This window comes from Erpetoichthys calabaricus, chromosome 12 (genome assembly GCF_900747795.2).
Source record: "Erpetoichthys calabaricus chromosome 12, fErpCal1.3, whole genome shotgun sequence".
Taxonomy (NCBI): Eukaryota; Metazoa; Chordata; class Cladistia; order Polypteriformes; family Polypteridae; genus Erpetoichthys; species Erpetoichthys calabaricus.
In genome coordinates, this window is record NC_041405.2 from 47,718,976 (window position 1) to 47,740,986 (window position 22,011).

Here is a 22,011-nt window from a genome sequence, read left to right on the forward strand (position 1 = left end):
TTATTGATGTATATTGGAATGTTTTGAAATAAAAAAGAAGCTTAGGAAGGATATTGATCTTAACAATGTTAATTCTTCCAGCTAAAGTGAGAAGAAGGGAAGACCATCTATGCAAGTTTGGCTTAATTTTTTTCATACAGACGGCAACATTTTGTTGATAAAGAGCTTTATGTTTACTTGTGATGTTTACCCCTAGGTATTTAAACTGATCTACAATGATAAAAGGGAAGGTGTCCAATCTAATATTGTGTGCTTGAGTATTCACTGGAAAGTGCACACTATTATTCAAATTAATTCTGAGACCAGAAATCTTTTGAAATTCTGTTAGTGCTGTTAGGACTGTAGGCACAGTATTTTCTGGATCTGATATATACAGTACCATATCACCTGTGTATAGAGAAAATTTCTGTTCAAAGTCCTTCTCTGATAATCCCCTTTACCTCAGAAGGATTTCGCCAGTGGCTCAATGGCAATTGCAAAAAGCAGTGGTGACAAGGGGCATACTTGTCTAGTACCACATTCTAAATTAAAGTAGTCTGAATTAATGTTCTAAATACAAACTGAAGCTTCTGGACTGGTATACAGTAGTCTGATCCATGCAGAAATGTTTGGACCAAACCGAAATTTCTTCAATGTAGTGAATAGGTAGTTCAATTCAACCATATCAAATTATTTTTCTGCATCCAACGATAATAATATCTCCAGGGTGTTAGACTTTGTGGGTGAATATATTACATTAAACAGGTGTCAAAGATTGGAAGCTAAATTACTGCCTTTAATAAATCCAGTTTGTTCTCATGATATTACCGAAGGAAGTACTTTCTCAATCCTTCTGGCTAGGACTTTGGAGAGTATCTTAACATCATTATTCAGAAGTGAAATTGGTCTGTATGATGCACATTGTAATAAGTCCTTATTTTGTTTAGGAAAGGCGGTAATTAATGCTTGGCGAAAAGTTTGAGGTAGAATATTATGGTCTCTAGTTTCTGTAAATGTTGCTAATAAAAGAGGAACTACCTTAGTTGAGAATTTTTTATAAAATTTGGCAGGGTAGCCATCAGGGCCTGAGGTTTATAGCATCTAGTAATTCTGATAGTGCCAGAGGTTTATCCAATTCCTCTGCACTGAGAGTATCTATTTGTGGTATCTATAATGCATCCAGAAATATATTACATTGTGTCCTGTCTTTAAACTCAGTAGAATATAAGGATTTATAAGGACTTGTAGTAGTCTCTAAATGTGTGCATTATATTTTTCTGGTCAATGATTTTGTCTCCGTCTGTGTTGGTAATTGCTGGGATTGCATTGTGAACTAATTGTTGATTTGTTGAGCTAAGATCTTATTTGCTTTCTCTCCAGGTTCATAGTAATGATGTCTTGATTTAAAAATGAGTTGCGCAGTTTCTTTAGTTGTTAAGACATTGAATTCTGAATGCAGAACCTCTCTTTTCCTATGAAGTGCCTCACTTGGACACCTGGCATGTTCTTGACCTATTCTAGTAATTTCACTGATTAGCTCCGATACCTTCTTGGTTTCCAATTTAATTCTGTGGGAAAGAGATGAGATAATCTGTCCTCTTAAGAAAGCATTCAGGGTTTCCCAGAGCATTCCTGTAGAAACCTCTGAGGATGTATTTGTCTCTAAAAAAAAACGATTTGCTTGGATATAAATTCTGCACAGTTCTCGTCTGCTAATAAAAGTGGGTTAAGATGCCATCTGCGAGATGACTATGTGGGGCATAATGATTTTAGCTCCAAGATCAAAGGGGCGTGGCCGGAGATAACAATAGCGTTGCACTTACAAAATTATTCATTGGCAAGGAATTGTTATCTACAAAGAAATAATCAATTCTTGAGTAGCAGTGATGCACTGGTGAGTAGAAGGAATATGCTCTTGAGTTTGGGTTTAGAAATCTCCAGGGGTCTGATAAGTTGTGATCAGGTACAAACTGTGTAATTGTCTTTGCAGTGTTTGATGTCATTGCCCCTGTGGCAGGAGACCTATCTAGGTCTGGATTTAAAACACAATTAAAGTCCCCAGCCACTACACATTGGGGATATATGCAAATACATTTTGGATGAAGTCCCTATCATCCACATTGGGTGCACAAATATTTATCAAAATCACTTTACAGTTAAATAAATTACCCATGACAATAACATATGTCCCTTCAGGATCAGATACTACATCTGATACTGCAAATGAGACTGTTCTATGTATAAGAATTCCTACCCCTCTAGTTTTCTTTGTAAAGCTGGACTGGAATATTTGACCAGTCCAGTCTCAGATCAAGATCAGAAACTGATCCATGTTTAATAATTGGGTCTTCTGTAAAAATACTGTTTTAGCATTTTCTTTCTTTCTCTTTAATTCATGATTCAGACTTTTAACATTCCAGCTCACAAAATTAACTATTCAGTAATGGAGACATTGCTTCTGAACTTTTGTTGTCAGACCTTAATTTCCAATTTTCCCAGAAGTTATTGCCATGAAGCCTATTGTTACGTTCATACTTATAACTATAAGGATTAAAAGGATAGATCAGAGATAGCTTGCTCTCTTTCTCTCCCCCCCTAGTCCCCCCAGTTTCTGAAGTGTAAAATATATGCTCACAATAAAAGGGCGGCACAAAAATAAGTGGCCTTCTGCCAGTCCTAAACACAGAAAAGGCAACATTATTACCTCTTTCATAAACATACAACGTTTTGACTTTTCAACACTCACTCCCATAAAAACTTTAAAAAATTGAGACGTGAGAAGGAATAAAGGTAAGGCTTTTTTTTACACTTATTTTTTTCTGTTACTATAGTACAGTGTACAGTACAGTATATTTATGTCCTTTTCCTTTTTCTGTGGCTTAGATGTGTTTTTATGTTCTAGATTATGATTTTGCAAATACGTTAGGATAGGTAAGTGACTTAGGCTAGGGTGTGTTTCGACTTACACCAAAATTCGGGTTACATCACTGTTGTAGGAACGGAACTGTGTCGTAACCTAAGGACCCCCTGTAATGGCATTGTATGTTATTCTTTATTGGCTAATAGGTGTTCCACTCTTTGCTAAACTTGCATGTACTCATTCAACTGCATGTTCAAGCTCTCAGGCTGCACTTTCCTCTCCTACCCTGAGCCCTGTCCCTGTAGTGTTTTACCGACTTCTACCTGGCAGCTCCTCATAAATATATATCTATAAAACATATACACATGCACACAGATACATACATATTATAATACACCAAGGCAAGTCACAGAAGTGCTGCGTCCTGAGATTTTGAGACTGGTCAGTGTCTCACAAAAAATGTGTGTCAAGCTGTTGTAAGATTCTACCACACTGAACTTCTTTGAAAGAAAGGACACAAGTTATAATTAATAAAGGAAAATAATTAAAATAAGGTGAAAAGATAAAAAGGCATGGAAATGCAAGCTATTCTTTCTAAAAAAAAGTCATCATTAATTGATCACATTTTCTATGGAAAAAATGAAAATAATGATCACATTCTGAAAATTTTCCAGAACTTGCAGTGTCGTCATGGCTACAGCAATGAACTACAAAAAAATTGGTCAAAACATTTAAAAGAGCAACACAGATGATCAAGAATAATAAGATTATTTGAGACTCTGGGGTAAAAAGGACAGATAAATTCTAAGCAAGAAATATTAAAAATAATAATGATGAATTTATTTGCACAGTACACTTCATACACTGAATGCAGCACAAATGCTTTACAAAAATTACAATATATCTAAAAAGGCAATGCTTGATAAAAAAAAATCAATTATTTTCTAGCCTTCTTACCCAGTATAAGGAGTTGGCTCTTAACATCATCTGAGTTAGTTAAAATACTAAAGAATAAAATACAGTTAAATGAAGAATGTTCAGAATGGAGTCTGCAGTGCAGAGAAGAATAACCAAAATGATCCTGGGACTAAAGGTAAGATCATGCTGGAAAAAAAAACCTTTTTAGTCTTTAGCAGAGAAGACTACATAGGAAATTAAATCCAAACCTTTCAAATTTTAAAACGAATCCTTCAGAATTTTCAAGTTGTAATTAAATAGTGAATCATGTACTTGAGCACACCCAGGGAACTTAATGGAAAGTCCTTGTTTAAAACTGAAGTCAGTTTGTGCTTAATAAAATGTATGCCTCATGAATAACCCCAGGAAATGTATAGGTAGCTTCAGGCTGGATTTCTGATTCAAAAATTCTGATATCAGCTGATACCAGCCGAAGCTAAGGTGGTGATTGTCAGACAAAATCCAGGAAAACGTTCTGCCAAAAAGGGTCATGTGGCTCTGAAACAAACCACCAGATCACTTTATTGATGTACAGTATATGAGTGAGTCAATGACACCATTTTGCTATTAACTAACCAAATATGACCGATGAACTGAATGGTTTCATTTACTTTACAAACCTTCTTAAATCTATGTACAGCTGAAGAATGACACTTTCTATTTCACAAATTTGAATCTCATGCATGCATTCCCAAGCAGCCTATAGGATAAGCCTAAAGTGCAATGAATTTTATTATTACATGCATTATTAAATACTTTCCAATAAATGGCATATAGCAAATATTTAAACTGAATATGCCCAACTGGGTGAAACTACTGGACAAACAAAAATCACAAGGTAATATACAGATAGCAGTTTTTTTTTTTTGCATTTAATTTTACCTTGATTAAATTAGTTTCAGTTTGTCAGTTGACAATCATATGGCATTTGCTATAGGATTTCTAACTGTAGTGTTAATGTTTGTGATTCCTCTATTTGAGTTAAAAAAGCATTGCATTTCATTGTTACATGCATTACAATCTACATTCCAAATAGACAGTACATTACAAACGTTAACATGCTCAACAGAAATCGTAACTGCAAGAAGAACAGAAATCGGCTTATGTATACTGTATATCCCCAGGTTGCGGATTAGGTGCTGCCTCAAACGCAGCAGTTTAAGTATCTCATGGTCCTTTTCATGAGTGAGGGAAGAAGGAAATGGGAGACTGACAGGTGGATTGGAGCAGCATCACAAGTTACACAGAAGTTGTACTGGTCAGTTGTGGTGAGGAGAGAGCTGAGCCAAAAAGCAAAGCTCTCAATTTACCAGTCAATCTATATCCCTACCTTCACCTACGGTCATGAGCTTTAGGTAGTGACTGAAAGAGCTAGATCACAGATGCAAGCAGCAGAAATGAGCTTCCTTCACAGGGTGTCTGGGCTAAGCCTTGGAAATAGGATGAGGAGCATAGACATTTGGGAGGAGCTCAAAGTAAAGCTGCTGCTCTTCTGCATCAAAAGGAGCCAGCTGAAGTGGTGCAGGCTTCAGGTTTGAATGCCTCCTGGACGTCTCATTGTGGAGGGGTTTTGGGCAGTCCAACCAGGACGAGACCTCACAGCAGACCCAGACCACATTGGAGATATCTCATTTCTCATCTGGCCTGAAAATGCTTCAGTCTTGGAGAAGTTAGAGGAGGTGACGGTGAGAAAGTATGTCCGGGCTTCTTTGCTTAGGCTGCTACCCCCACAACGTGGGCCCAGATAAGTGTCAGAAAAAGAATGGAAGGATGCATGGATAGTACGTTCAAGGCATACTCTTTATTATTAACTTCACAATGGGTTTTTCCTTCTTTTTTTGTATTGGAAGCAGCTTGGAAATCCCACCCTCAAAGAGCAATGCTGCATTCTCCTTTTCAGTTCAGGAATGAAGAAAGCTCCCAGTGTGGAAGCCCAGGTAGTGATAAACAGCACATATAACAAAAACACTTGTACAGTATATTATGTGGCAGTGCTATACTGCTACTACTATTAATACACTTGGATTTGTTTGGTACTGCTTCATTAACAACATGTGAGGTGTGGTCAGAATAACCAGATTTAACTAAAGCATTTATATGCTGCGTTAAAAAATATAACAAGTTAATTGCACACGTTAATGATGATTAATCAGCAGCCTTAATATATATGACTGAAGTACTGGTAATAGTTTAAGTTTCTATGTAAATACTGTTTTAATGAAAAAGAATAAAATGATTAAAAATGATAAAATAATTAAATAAAATGGGATTGCACAATGATGTACTGTAGAGTAAATTCAGTTAGAGGAATACTTAACATAAAAATTACATTTTTTAATATTTTACCCCATGTGTTTTGTAGTGGGCTGTAGAACTGAACGCTCAATCCCAAGTGAATGCATTTACACACTAATTTTTTCCAAAATTATCTATTCAACAATATTCCAGCAGATAATGCATGTGTTTTGCATGTTAACAGCAAACAACTGGATAACTGTGACATGAGATTTTTCTTTTTTGCATGGATGCCTTTTGTATTATTTGCTATTATACAGTATTGGTCATCATTACTTCTGTTATATCATAAACTTTTATATCTCTGTTCAGGAGATTAAAAAGCAGAAGATTAAAAAAATTCTCAGTCATCACTATAAACCACATGGGGTAAGCAACATATAAAAAATTTATATTTTTCGGTGGACTAATTCCTACATCAGTATTCTCGAGGTAAGAAGACTGCTTCATTAACTGGAATTAATGAAATGATGTGTCATGAATTTACTGCCATGCATTTGTTTTTTAAATCCATTAATGTACTGTTGCATTGTACAGTAGAACCTTTCAATTATACATAATATAAATGTATTAAGAGTGGAAAACTAGCAAAGGTCATTCTACCTTAATATGCCAATTACTAAAGGTTTGGCAAAAGTTTCGATTCTTGTTCCAACATACACATCCATCCATCCATTTTCCAACCCGCTGAATCCGAACACAGGGTCACGGGGGTCTGCTGGAGCCAATCCCAGCCGACACAGGGCACAAGGCAGGGAACCAATCCTGGGCAGGGTGCCAACCCACCGCAGGACACACACAAACACACCCACACACCAAGCACACACTAGGGCCAATTGTAGAATCGCCAATCCACCTAACCTGCATGTCTTTGGACTGTGGGAGGAAACCGGAGCGCCCGGAGGAAACCCACGCAGACACGGGGAGAACATGCAAACTCCACGCAGGGTGGACCCGGGAAGCGAACCCGGGTCTCCTAACTGCGAGGCAGCAGCGCTACAACATACACATGTATAATGTTATTTTTTTCATCTGTAAAACATCTTTATGCCAATGATACTATTCTTTATACTGTGGAAATCATTTAAAAAAACAGATGACACTTATGCACTCAGATTTAAGCACTAGACCATAGGTTCCCAAACTTTTTTCAGGCCACCACCCACTTTTCAAGACATAAATTTTGTAACGCCCCCCCCATTATAACAGTTTTCCGCGTTCAAGCTGTTTGATATTTTCGACGTAAATAGCAACTAATGATACATTACTGCTTATGCCGTTAAATTATTGAAAAAGTAGTGGCCAACATGTGCTTCATCTTAAACACAGTTATTGCTATACCGATTTTGATGAAATGTAGCCCATATGTAAAGATTGTAAAGTGTATGCTCAAATAACATTATGCACAGTTTCATACAATGGTTTAAATATGAAAATTCAGAATACATATTAGGAGATTGTATTACATTAGTAAGAATCTTATTGTAATAATTAAAACACCATCAAATGTATTAGAAAATTGTTTATTTCGAACTTACAAAGTAAAAATACAAAGAAAAAATAACAAATTAATGTGAAGGATGAGCCTGATGCATTTTTAAAAGTTTATTAATATCAGGTTCCAATTTCCTTAAAAACAGTCGTAAATCGCCACGCTCAGTTATATGCAATCAGTTCCTTTTCTTAGATAGTAAATTCACTACAGCACTAAACCCACGCTCAGCCAAATAAGAAGATGGAAATGCAATTAAAAATTTCTGCACTATTTCCCATAATCCAGGGTACAGTATCGGTATTGATTTCTGAAGCCAGAACTCTTGGTATCCACTTTTGAATTTTATTTTTAGTTCTTCATTTGTTGTGAGTTCTATGAGTTCCACTTCTAAATTTGATGATCCTGCTGTGTTTACATGTGAGAAAGGATCTAGAACCCAATTTGGTATATTCATGTTTAGAATATCCTTGAATCGCTCATCGAAATCAGCATGGAGAACCTCCAAGTGTTGGCGGTATGTAAGTAAACCTTCCTTTTTGAGAGACACTGCTGATAAATTTAAAAAGTGGCTATATTCCCCTCGGCCTAGATTCCGCTTGAACAGTAGAAGCGCCAATAACGTTTTTTGTTTTAATTAAATTCAATTCATCACCTTGTAATTGTAGATTGACTTCATTAAATATTTTATAGAGGTCTGTCAAATAAGCAATGTCATTTTTGGATGTAATCAGGTTGGCCCGTAATCCGTCGTCTCTGTTTTAAAATCGATTCAGACAAATACCTTTTGAAAGCCAACGTACTTCTGTGTGAAGCAGTAAACGATTGAAATCTTCATCGTTTTCACTACAAAGTTGGCTAAACAATCTGTCACTCAATGAATTGTTTCTAATCTTGTTGACTGTTCTAATAACGTAATGGAGCGACATATGCAGGCGTTCACTTAAATTCTTCACAACCAAATGTTGACGATGAAGAACACAATGTATAGCGAGTACATTTGGTACTACTTGTTTCAAATGTTGCTATGAAACCCTTGTGGTGCCCTGTCATTGCTGGAGCACCATCAGCAGCATCAGACAAAATATTACGAATAGGAATGTCTTTCTCTTGAAAAAACGTATTCATGATATTAAATATAGATTCTCCCTTTGTATCTGCTTCCAAATTTTCAGAAAATAATAATTCTTGACAAACTTTTTCTTCTTTATGAATCGTACGTAGTATGTATGTAGTACATGAATAGTGCTTCATTATTTGGGAGAGTTGATTCACTGAGTTGAATGGAAAATTGGCATGTCTTCAAATAATCGCACAATGATTTTTCAACATCTTCAGCCATTGCATCGATTCTTGTTTGCACTGAATTATTGCTCAAAGGAATTTTCCTGATCATATCTAATGCTGGCTTATGAAGCACAGTGTTTATTACTTCTTTTACTGCCGGCAAGATTAATTCCTCACCAATTGTGTGTGGTTTTCCCGCTTTTGTGATTAATAATGAAATATTATAAGAAGCTTGTAATCTGTCATTATCTTGTTTAGTGGACGACGCAAAAAGTTTTGATATAGTTGGACGTTTAAAATATTTTTCTTCTAGTACTTGAAAATAGGACAAATCTTTATCCTTTTCATCAGCATGCATTTTAGTCAAATGCTCTTGTAGCCTAGAAGGCTTCATTGCTTCATTTGAAAATACTTTTTGGCAAATCAAGCACATGGGTAATAATTGGTTAGTAGGAGACTGAATAAAGCCATATTTCAAATACTCAATACTGTACTGTCGACATTTCTTCTTAGATTCAGACATAATGAAGTATAAAATTTTCAACAATATTCACAAAAAAAAGATTTAATTTACACTTTGTATGACTCCACTTATCTATCACACTTTCGATTGATGATTGTTTGTTGTTGAAACTTATTCCTAAACCACTGGTATTTATAGATCTGAAATCCATCCAGAATCGACTTGCATGCATCGACTTGTTTGCGTTACCAACGTACTTATGCTGTGAACAAGTCACTGGAAGCACCCATATTCCTGTCGAAACATGCTGAATTGCGTGAATTACCTACGTAATAGTTGTCCGACAAACTACTAGTTAAGACTCGTCTGCTGCGCGGATAGACTAAAGCCTGTATAACATGATCAATTTTTACAATAGCAAAAAATGAATACATTTTTTAAGTATATAAAAAATTGAAGTTAAAATATCCTGTACTAGCAAAATACCCACGCTTCGCAGTGGTGAAGTACTGCTTTAAAATTTTTATTAACAAGAAAAGTAAACCTTTTTAAACTGAGGGAAAATATACCAATAATTATTTGTTAAGGATCTCTTTGTATACCATGTTGTCAGTTTGGCCCTCCGGTTGTAATATGACCAAGCTATACACTGAACTTACTCTTGAGCATGCAATGTATAGTTGGCCATGTGAAAAGCAATCTTGCCTCAAATCAATGCCAACCTTTTCTAGGGTCTGTCCCTGAGACTTATGAATTGTCATTGCGAAGCAGAGCCTTACTGGAAATTGGAGGCCTTTGAATTGAAAAGGGTTTCATCGATAACTTCACATCCAGCTTTTGAGAGATTAAACATTCATTAACATCAAAGTGTCCACTACTCAAATCGTCACCTGTGAATCTAAGATGTTTAAGAGGCATTGGCGGTTGTCCAAAGGTGTAAAATATTTGGCCATTTCGGTACACTTGAAAGCGACCACCGAACAATTCAGCAGCAGCCATCAACTCACATGCAGAACCATAGGTGAAGGGCTTAAGCATTTCACTCTTATAGTGCTCCTGTGTAATATAATTATCTCCTGTACCGTCATCTAGGGCTGCACGATTAATCTTTTTTTTCTCATGATAACGATATTTATGACCCACAATCAGTTAATAAATATCGTCGCGATTTTACAGTATAAATACCAAACTGTTTTTTATGGGCTGAGTTTACGGATTGGACTGCGTCACTATGACGTTACTGCGTCTAGATTGCAAGCGCTTTCTGAAGCAGTAGAAGTCAATAGCAGCAATAACAGTCAGTCAGAATAAACATATGATGGCGGAGCAACGTGAGGAAGGTGCAGAAGTGCGATCGTTAGTTCCTAAAAAGGGGTCATACTCAGTTGTCTGGAACTATTTCGATTTCGAGGAATGTGATGTTGATCAGGTACGAGTCTTGTGCAAACTTTGCTCCTGTTCCGTCCAAACTTCCCAAGGTAACACAACAAACCTCATCAACCACCTTAAAAGCCACCACAAAGTACACTATCAAGAATTTCAACGACTGAAGGCACAAACAGCAACAACAAAAAATTACCAGCCATCCACAACACAGACAACAATATCAGGGACATTGTTCAACGCAATACCATATCTGCCTAGCTCGCAAAGACACCGGGAAATAACAGAGGCGATCACGTACCATATAGCCAAGGATATGTGTCCAATAACCACCGTGAGCAGTGAGGGGTTTAACAAAATGATCGCAACACTTGATAAAAGATATAGCATTCCCTCACGCAACCATTTTTCCAATGTTGCGCTGCCCTCGCTGTATGCGAAATGCCGAAAAGAAATAGAAAGAGAAATTCTCAGGCTCAGCCTGGAATATTTTGCTGCCACGACCAACTTATGGTCAAGCAGAACTGCGGAACCGTATTTGAGCTTGACAGTTCATTTTATTGACAGCGAGTTTGAGATGAAAAGCAAGCTTTTGCAAACTTCGTTTTTCCCACAAGACCATACAGCGGAGTTTATTGCAGTGGGCCTCAAAGAAGCGATGTCCGCTTGGGGCTTGGTGGAAGAAAGACTTGTGTGCATCACAACGGACAACGCAGCTAATATGATTAGGGCAGCATCTGTGAATAACTGGCCGAGGCTACACTGCTTTGGTCACAGACTTCATTTACCAAAGGAATAATCGTCATTATTAATCGTGATAAAAATTTTGAGCAAAATAATCGTGATAATCATTTTTTCTGTTATCGTGCAGCCCTACCGTCATCAGTCCACACCTTGAACCTGTCCCAGTCATTCAATACATAAGACACAATGTTCCTCTGGATATCAAGAGTGAGCCTGATATGGCTGTGCAATATGTAATACAGAGAATGGAAAAGGCAGTCGCCATCTCTGGGCATGGAAACCACTCGGTAAGTGACAGTTCTTTGATCGATGGTCATCACCTCAATAGACATGTTAATGGGGGTACGGTTGGAACGATAAAGGAAATGGGTACCTGAACAATGTAAACTAAGTCTAAAATACCTACACAATAACTAATCGTAATAAACTAACAATAAAACAGCAGAGAAGCCGTAGATTAAATAAAAAGGCTGCAGTTATCAGCAGGGAGACGTGAATACCGTAGCGAAGCAAGGAAGGGAATGAAGAGACTGGAGCGACGGACGGCCTTATATAGGCAGGCAGCCAACTACATGGGAGGCGTGGGGATGGGGGACCCAACGCCGCCTCACACGGCGACCGTGCTGCAGGCTATGAACGTATATATATGTACGTAAGTAGGATTTAGTTAGCGTTGGGAACCCGCATACCAAATTTCTTGAAGATGGGCCCATAAGTAACAAAGACCGTTGGAAAGTTCAATATTGCGGCCGACAGTGGCGTCATACCACCGAAATAAATACGTACATCGGTTTCGCTTAGTGCAGGGAAGCCGCCTACCAAATTTCGTGAAGATGGGGCTATAAATAAGAAACTTTAACATGGCGGACGTTGTCGACCGTTATGACCGTTATGTGTAGAATTTCGAAATGAAACCTGCTTAACTTTTGTAAGTAAGCTGTAAGGAATCAGCCTGCCAAATTTCAGCCTTCTACCTACACGGGAAGTTGGAGAATTGGTGATGAGTGAGTCATTGAGGGCTTTGCCTTTTATTAGTATAGATGACACGTTCAATTTTTTATTTTGCACGCAGGCGCATTTTGTTCGTCCGATCACGACATTGTCCGAATAATTATAAATAATAATTAATAAATAAAATAATTACACAAGATATAAACACCAAACCTACAAAACATAACCACAGAACACAATATAATAAGTTTCAAATAATATTTGCTTTGTCTTTTCCCTCTAGTTAGCAATATAAGTTGGTACTAACTAGGCTAACTAAAATTTACGATTTTATGTCTTTCTTGCCATTATTATTTTTACTCGTAATATTCAATTATATAAAATTGGGTTTATTTTTGTACAAATCAATTAGAAAAGTGATTTTTATATATTTTATATATATTTTAGAATGAAATATAATGAATATATTTGCTATTGTAAACATAACCTATTACAGCGATCCCTCGCTATATCGCGCTTCGCCTTTCGCGGCTTCACTCTATCGCGGATTTTATATGTAAGCATATTTAAATATATATCGTGGATTTTTCGCTGGTTCGCGGATTTCTGCGGACAATAGGTCTTTTAATTTCTGGTACATGCTTCCTCAGTTGGTTTGCCCAGTTGATTTCATACAAGGGATGCTATTGGCAGATGGCTGAGAAGCTACCCTGCTTACTTTTCTCTCTCTCTTGCGCTGACTTTTTCTGATCCTGACGTAGGGGGATTGAGCAGGGGGGCTGTTCGCACACCTAGACGATACGGACGCTCGTCTAAAAATGTTGGCTACCTTCTGTGCAGCTACTTCGTGTAGTAACATGCTGCACGGTGCTTCGCATACTTAAAAGCACGAAGGGCACGTATTGATTTTTTTATCTGTCTCTCTCTCTCTCTCTCTCTGCTCCTGACAGAGGGGGTGTAAGCTGCCGCCTTCAACAGCTTTGTGCCGCGGTGCTTCGCATACTTAAAAGCCAAACAGCTCTATTGATTTGTTTGCTTCTTTGAAGAGGAAGATATGTTTGCATTCTTTTAATTGTGAGACTGAACTGTCATCTCTGTCTTGTCATGGAGCACAGTTTAAACTTTTGAAAAAGAGACACATGTTTGTTTGCAGTGTTTGAATAACGTTCCTGTCTCACTACAACCTCCTGTGTTTCTGTGCAAATCTGTGACCCAAGCATGACAATATAAAAATGTTTGAATAACGTTCCTGTCTCACTACAACCTCCTGTGTTTCTGCGCAAATCTGTGACCCAAGCATGACAATATAAAAATAACCATATAAACATATGGTTTCTACTTCGCGGATTTTCTTATTTCGCGGGTGGCTCTGGAACGCAACCCCCACGATGGAGGAGGGATTACTGTATACACACATATATACATGCTCTATTTTCTCATTGACAAAAAAAATTGACATAGTTCTGTCAGACATGGTCAATTTTCAAATGATTAAATAATTGAAATAGAAAATTGATGAAAAAATTGATGAGTATAAGATGAATTACAATGCAGAATTTTAATTTTAAATGATTATTCAATCTCAAAATCACAAAAATAATTAATTTTTAAATATATATTATTAATTTCTTCTATAAGGAGCCACTGACCCCATGACCGCCTGAACGCCCCCAAAATGCTTCTGAACCCACTATCATCCCCCTAGAAGGCTTCAGCGCCCACTGGGGGGCGGTACCGCCCACTTTGGGAACCTACGCACTAGACAAATACTGCATAATTTGTCATGGACTGGGCCTTTATCCTTTATCTCTACATACAGCTCCTAGATGATACTTTAGATTTAACAAATTTGAATCTCCAGCATAAACTCCCAAGTAGTAAACAGCAAAAGCTACACGATATCTGGAAATACATTCGTAGATATTAATAAACTACAACTCTGATTTTAACAAATTGCACACAGAAAACAGATTTTAGGGCTAACACAGACCTGTGTTTATAACTGTAATGCTGTATTTATTTTTGTGCTACATATTGGCATCAAGCACTTATGCCATTTCCTCACCTCCATCGCTCAGCAAACATTAAATATTTTTGGCATTTACTTATTGTTGCCAGTTTTTAAACATGGCCAACCATAAAAGTTAACATTCTTGATACAAAAAAGCAAGGAAAACTAGTTACCAATGATGATAAAAGTGTTTACTTAAATACTGTGTAGTACAGTAATCCCTCGCTATATCACGCTTCGCCTTTCACGGCTTCACTCTATCGCGGATTTTATATGTAAGCATATTTAAATATATATCGCAGATTTTTTGCTGGTTCGCGGATTTCTGCGGACAATGGGTCTTTTAATTTCTGGTACATGCTTCCTCAGTTGGTTTGCCCAGTTGATTTCATACAAGGGACGCTATTGGCAGATGGCTGAGAAGCTACCCAACTTACTTTTCTCTCTCTCTCTCGCGCTGACTTTCTCTGATCCTGACGTAGGGGGATTGAGCAGGGGGGCTGTTCGCACACCTAGACGATACGGATGCTCGTCTAAAAATGCTGAAAGATTATCTTCACGTTGCTACCTTCTGTGCAGCTGCTTCGTGAAGCGACATGCTGCACGGTGCTTCGCATACTTAAAAGCACGAAGGGCACGTATTGATTTTTGGTTGTTTGTTTTTATCTGCCTCTCTCTCTTTCTCTGCTCCTGACGGAGGAGGTGTGAGCTGCCACCTTCAACTGCTTTGTGCCGTGGTGCTTCGCTTTCTCTGCTCCTGAGGCGCACTCCTTTGAAGAGGAAGATATGTTTGCATTCTTTTAATTGTGAGGCGGAACTGTCATCTCTGTCTTGTCATGGAGCACAGTTTAAACTTTTGAAAAAGTGACAAATGTTTGTTTGCAGTGTTTGAATAAAGCTCCTGCCTCTCTACAACCTCCTATGTTTCTGTGCAAATCTGTGACCCAAGCATGACAATATAAAAATAACCATATAAACATATGGTTTCTACTTTGCGGATTTTCACCTTTCGTGGGGGGGTCTGGAACGCAACCCCCGCGATGGAGGAGGGATTACTGTATAAGCAAATATTTTCTGCTTAACTTATTTAATTAAATAAGTAGTTAAATAAGCATTCAAGTACATATACATGAAACATTTAAGCATACCAGTTACACGAATACACAGAATAAGTGTACAAATTTATTTATCCATTTTCTTATCTTTCTTTTACATTTATTGCCATAAGTCGGTGAACCCGTCCAATATTACAACCTTCTTTGCACAGACGGCAGGACATTTGGTTATGGCTAATCTTGCACTAGCCAGGAACCAGCCTTGGGTACATTCATCTTTACTGTGCCAATTTACATTCTGTTATTCACCTGACATTCACCTCTTTGGGATTTGGTTTTCTTCTAAAAGTACATGGAGAAATTATAGGAAGAATAAACAAAGCCCACACAAGCTGTTTCCATCCCATGCCTAGGAACCTGTGAAGCAGAAGACCTTACTATTATACCGTAGTGCTGCCCTGCAAACAAACATGTCACGTAGAAATTTCAAATATATGTTGGAACTTACTGAAAGCCCAGGGTTTTTAGAAATAACATGAAATAAGAACCATTATTCAAACCCTCTGTAATGCACATGATGGAACGAAACCTTACGAGATATATTTATATTGTAAGAGGCTTACACTGAACTTTAAGTCGGTCAGACATTGTCACACAAACAATAAAATGAAAGACTAATTCAATTAAATCATGCTGCTTATCTTAGCTATGGTCTGCAGGGCCACAATATGACACACATATTGTATATATGATGGAAATAGCTATCTCCTGGATACTAACTGCATACATTAACATGTAAATAAATTAAATAACTGCTGCTAAATAAAGAAAAAATCATAATAAATTGCGCAACCAAGGGACCAAGCAACTTCCAGTTGCATATTCACTTCTGATTTGGTAGCTCTTTGAAGCTTTCCACTTTCTCACACATCTCTTCAACCACAACCCTTTGTAATATGAAATAATTCACACTTATCCTACATTCTGTCAATGGGATCCAACATATTGCAACATGAATGTTTAGGACCAGTGAAGAAGAGAAGGCAAAAAGCAACTCAAAAATAGCAATGTTTTAAAGTGAAGACTGGTTTTCACTTTGTCATTTTGCATTTTGTGTGTACTGATGAGCAAAAATGGCACATTTACTCATTTAAAATTAAATCTACAACAGAATAAAATGTGCAGAGAGTGAAGGTGTCTGAGTACTTTCTGTATCCATTATATATGCTGACTACTCTGCCTCAGTTATGTCAGCAAGGAATGCAACCTGCTACTAAGACAGCATGCACTGCTGGGATGTGTCAATTCCTCCTGTATCCAGGCCAATTTAAACTGATTTGAAAATGGATGAGGGCACTTTTGATGACCTGAATCAGGCCACTGAGGCTATTGACAATCTCCAACTTTCCCTGTGTAAGCTGCATCATGACTGTCTTCATTCCATCATTCACTGAACCCGGAAAGTATTCCTATACAGGCGAGTGTTGGTTTCACTGTGTTTGACTGTTAGGCCTTATATCTGCAATGTTTTGAGTTACTGAGTTTATGTTTTTTATGTTAAATTTTTTAGTAATTTACTTTTTGAAAATTAAATTAATAGAATGCACATGATCCACTGCACTCCAGTGCTTTTGCTTCTGTGTATGTGCTGGAAGAAGCACCCCTGGCTTACACAGTGTACTACCTGTTGTGTTTTTTTCTCATAAACATTATTTAAGACAGTGTCTCTATTAATACAGTTTTTGAGGAAATCTGTTCAACTTTCTTGACATCAATGTTTTTTTGTATTTAGTTTATTTTACTGTATTTACTGTACAAAAATTTTTGGGGTTAACTGAGTGGGTATATGGGGCATAGCCTCAATGTTACTTTTCATCAGTTCAGCTTTTCTGTCCCGGCTCTGTGTATTTGGATGCTGGTTGTTTGATTTTCTTGTCTACTCAAAGCACACAATGGGTTTCATGGTTTTCTTTATCACTTCACAGTCTGGGAAGAGTGTAGTTGTATATTGCACCAGTTTTAGTGTATAAATAGCTTCCATATGGTTCACTATCTTTCTGTAACATTGAATAGATAACTGTAGCATCTTTGAACATTTGTGGCCTGGTGTCCAATATTAAAAGATTATTTATTATTAAAGATTAAATGATTATTTATTATTAAAGATTATTTTAGATTATTTCTGGCACTGGTGTGTTCATATTGCTTTCATTCACAAAAACCTACTATGGGCTAGGGCAGGGGTGGGCAAAGTCATTCCTGGAGGGCCGCAGTAGCCGCGGGTTTTTGTTCCAACCCAGTTGCTTAATTAGAAAACAATCCTTGCCAATAATTACATTTCATGGCTTATTAGTGCTTTAACTCTGTTATGTCGAGTCATTCTCATATTCTAGATTTTTTTTTCCATTCTAAGGATATCATCCAAATACTTTGTAGTGTAAAACGGATGGGTAATTCTCAATCCTTCACTTTTTTCTCTTCTCTTTCCTTTAATAAACCAAATAGTGCACAATAAATATAGACAGGTGTAAAGGGTAACAAGCAAAATGGATAACTGCTGGTTTCTTTTGTCATTTGCATCTTATTGCTAATAAGGAGTAATTAAAAACTGAGAATGCAGCTGTTTAAGATTTAAATAAGCACTAAGGGTTCAAAATCTTAATGAGGGAGATAACTAAAATGAAGCAGAAGTGTTTCTAGAGCATTAATTGCTTCTTATTAAGCAATTGGGTTGGAACAAAAACCTGCAGCCACTGCGGCCCTCCAGGAATGACTTTGCCCACCCCTGGGCTAGGGGTATCGCTTCACTTTGGCAATAGGTGTTACTTAGTGGCAGAATAGTCCTCTGTCTAATCAGAGAAGTGAGGAGATGGCCTTCCTGATAATAACTGTAATAATAATAATAATAACAATAATAATACTTTTTATTTATATAGTGCCTTCCCCATACTATTATAGTGTAACTTCCCAATCAAAACTTTGTGTTCAGGCTCAAAAATGACAGAGGCAGGTTTTGCTATTACTTAACCTTGTGATGTTTGTGCTCACACTCCATTCAATCACCCATTTTCTTTTCAATATCGAATCAATTCCTAAATGTTTATGGCTATGATCTAATTTTTGGAAATGAAACAAGTGCATATACATGAACTTCCCTCTCTCCATCAGCACACCTGCCATTTCATTTGATCCCTCTGTAAATTTGTGTCTGATCTACTGTATATTTCATCCACTCCCTTCAGATAATGTTTTTCTGCCAGACACCACTTCTATTCAAAGTTAGACTTTATCTTCATTTTGTGGTCAGTCACAGGATCCCTTTCAATTACCTAGCTTGGATCAGCTTCACTCTCCATTCATACAGTATCTCCCAGCTTTATTTCTCAACACAACCCTCCTGTGAACTCATTGCCTGTTTAAATCATTATTGCTCTGTGATAAAAAATACTGTCAAAATTAATTAATGCTTTTGGAGTTCATCAACATTAATTCTGACTCAGTGTAGGACCCTGTTTATGCTTGGCTAGCAATTAAAGGGCAATTTGTTATTTTGCTATGTTATACTTAGTGCTGGGAGGTATACCGGTTCATATCGAAAACCGATTTTTATTTTTGTTATGATATGGATTTTTCTTATACCGCAATACCGGTTTAAATAGCCTAAACAACGTTCGGAAAGTGCCGCAGTGGTAAAATGTTTAAGGGGGGACCTTTTTCACTGCTACACCGCTAAACACACATGTGTTTGTGGAGGTATTGAGTGGTGGAAATGGACAGAGAACATTCTGAAACTGAAGCTTTAGCAGATGATAAAGCTGAACATGAAGAATTTTTGCCGAAAAAAGGAGCCGTGTCTGTTGTCTGGAGATTTTGTTTTTAAAAGGTTGGATGTGGACCAAACAACTGTTTACTGCAAATGCTGTGGAGCTAAATTTGTCGCCGGAGGCGGCAACACAAGCAATTTGCTGCACCACCTTAGCTGCAAACATGCTTTGGAGTACCATGAATGTATGGAACTAAGACTGGCACCTTCCACGTCTTCAGGTAAAACTGAAAAAGCTAGATGGCACTCGAGTCAGACGTTACTTATAGACACATTTGCTAGAGGTACTGCCTACGACAAAAAAAGCAAGCGGTGGATCGAGATAACCAACGCCATTACAATCCATATAGCTAACGTGTCAGTGGACAGAGATCGATAACATTAACAGAAAGTGTAGTTGGTTTACAAAAATATTTACTCTTTATTCCTTACAAAAATACAACTTTTGACAAGCACCTCTGAATATTGTACTAAGTCTAAATGCCTCTTTGGACGGTTAAAAATATGGTGTCAAAATTATAGCTTAAGTTGTTTGCAAATTTTGTTCAATACAAAGGTTCTATATTTTGACTGCAACTGTAATGCAATGTGATTCCTTCTCTTCATTAGTGCCACCCCCTTGAAAACTATCACTTTATGGGGCCATGCAAACCTGTATTAATACTTTTGTGCACATTAAAAAATTTTTTGTACAATGTACAATTCTCATGACAGTGGAGTAGGTTATTCTTAGCCAGTCTACTGCAGTAATTGCAGTGGAAAATGTGGTTAACATCCACTCATGCATGGGGGAAAAAAATACCGTTGAATGCCGTGAAACTGATATAATTTTGAAAAATACTGTGATATAAAATTTTGGTCATACCGCCCAGCCCTAGTTATACTTCGAGACTGGCACTGCAACGCCAACAGACAACCTAGTACTTAAAATTTTGTCTCACTGCTCAGGAGCTTGCCCACACCAACATGTTTGAACCTGATCGTGAGTCCCTAAGTTTCAGTGTAAGAATATTGAGCTATTAGTCACTGCTATGCGAAAGTCAAACCTACTGTCCTTTGCACAGCAGCAACCACAAAGTTGCCCTTTATACCAACAATATCCTGCTTTGTTCAGTAATGACCCATTTGATCTCTCATGTTCTTCACTTGTTTGGCACACGCAAGTCTGTTTTTGATTACAAAAATACATTAGCTGTTCTTTCCTTCACCATGTCCAATAGTCAGTCCTCTTCCTACCCAGCCATCCCCCTTTTAAAGTCTAACAAATACGATTACAAAAATACATTAGCTCTTCTTTCCTCCACCATGTCCAGTAGTCAGTCTTCTTCCTACCCAGCCATCTCCCTTTTAAAGTCTAACAAATACGATTACAAAAATACATTAGCTCTTCTTTCCTTCACCATGTCCAATAGTCAGTCCTCTTCCTACCCAGCCATCTCCCTTTTAAAGTCTAACAAATACGATTACAAAAATACATTAGCTCTTCTTTCCTCCACCATGTCCAGTAGTCAGTCCTCTTCCTACCCAGCCATCTCCCTTTTAAAGTCTATCAAATACCTGGGTATTGATACCTCGCCTTCCCTACAATTCAAGAACTCATTTTCCTACTGGTCCTCTTTACATCCATTTATTTGGTCCAGATTTCTGTTCACAGAAAGCTTTCCAGCTTACTGGCTGGTTTACTGTCCTAATACAATGTACTTTGCTGTGTTTGTTCATGATTTTATTTCATTAATATATTTAATTGCAAAATTGGGCAACATTTATATAGCTACAGAGCAGACTCTGCAGACTGAATTACAGCCTTATTGCTCATAGTTTCACTTTGGACAAGACACATAATCAACCTTCTTAAACTAAAGATTTTCAGATTCATGGGCAGTCTGCATTGTAGTTGTCTGCAGAGGTGATGCTACCACTGCACCAAAACATGCTTGCAACTTACACACTTTATAGTTCCCTATACTTAAGATTTGTTGCTCTTACTAAAAGACAAACATGTTACTAACAATATCGTAACCAAGATCAAACCTACTCTTAGTAGCCAGTACAGCTTCTCTCCCATATATATATATAACTGCTTGCATTGCTGTATTTTTCTGGGCAATGCCCATACCTCTAACACTGGCTTTCAAAATTGGACATGGCCATGTTAATACAACACTTACTCCACGTCTTTGTCAGAGGACAGCAAAGGAGAGATCGTTGGCACGACGAGCACTCACCTCATGCTTTGACACAATGTTTACTCCAAAGTAACACAGTAAAAGATACAACAGGCAAAAGTAAACATCTTTTACTTTCATAAAGGAAGCAGCATAATCTCAAAAACTCTAAGTCTGCAGACATATATTATTTTTTTTAATTTTTATTTAATTTTCACCTAATACAATACTGAATACCAGGAATACTTTTTCGGAAGATTTCTAAGTAACTAACCAAACCTAACAATCTACAGGTTCCTGGCTTTACTGAGCATGTGGTATAGACGGAGTATACAAGTGATGTGCTGACTACATCTAATCTACAGCATGATAGCGGTCCCAAGCCAGACGGAGATATATTTAATATGAGCATCTGAAAAAGTGGCAAGGGATTCTGAATTATTAAAAAAGATTCAGAAGAGCACAACATGAATTTTGAAAGCATCACAAAAGTATTGCTGTAGTAATGTGTTATGGAATAAAATGCAAAACAAGGGAAGCAAAAAT

The 22,011-nt window shown here is 37.4% G+C and overlaps 1 protein-coding gene across 1 annotated transcript in view; it reads right to left on the reverse strand.

Annotated features, from left to right (window-relative positions):
- Window positions 1-22,011, reverse strand: part of smarca1 (SWI/SNF related, matrix associated, actin dependent regulator of chromatin, subfamily a, member 1) — an 82,983-nt gene that overhangs the window by 9,911 nt on the left and 51,061 nt on the right. The window lies entirely within an intron of this gene.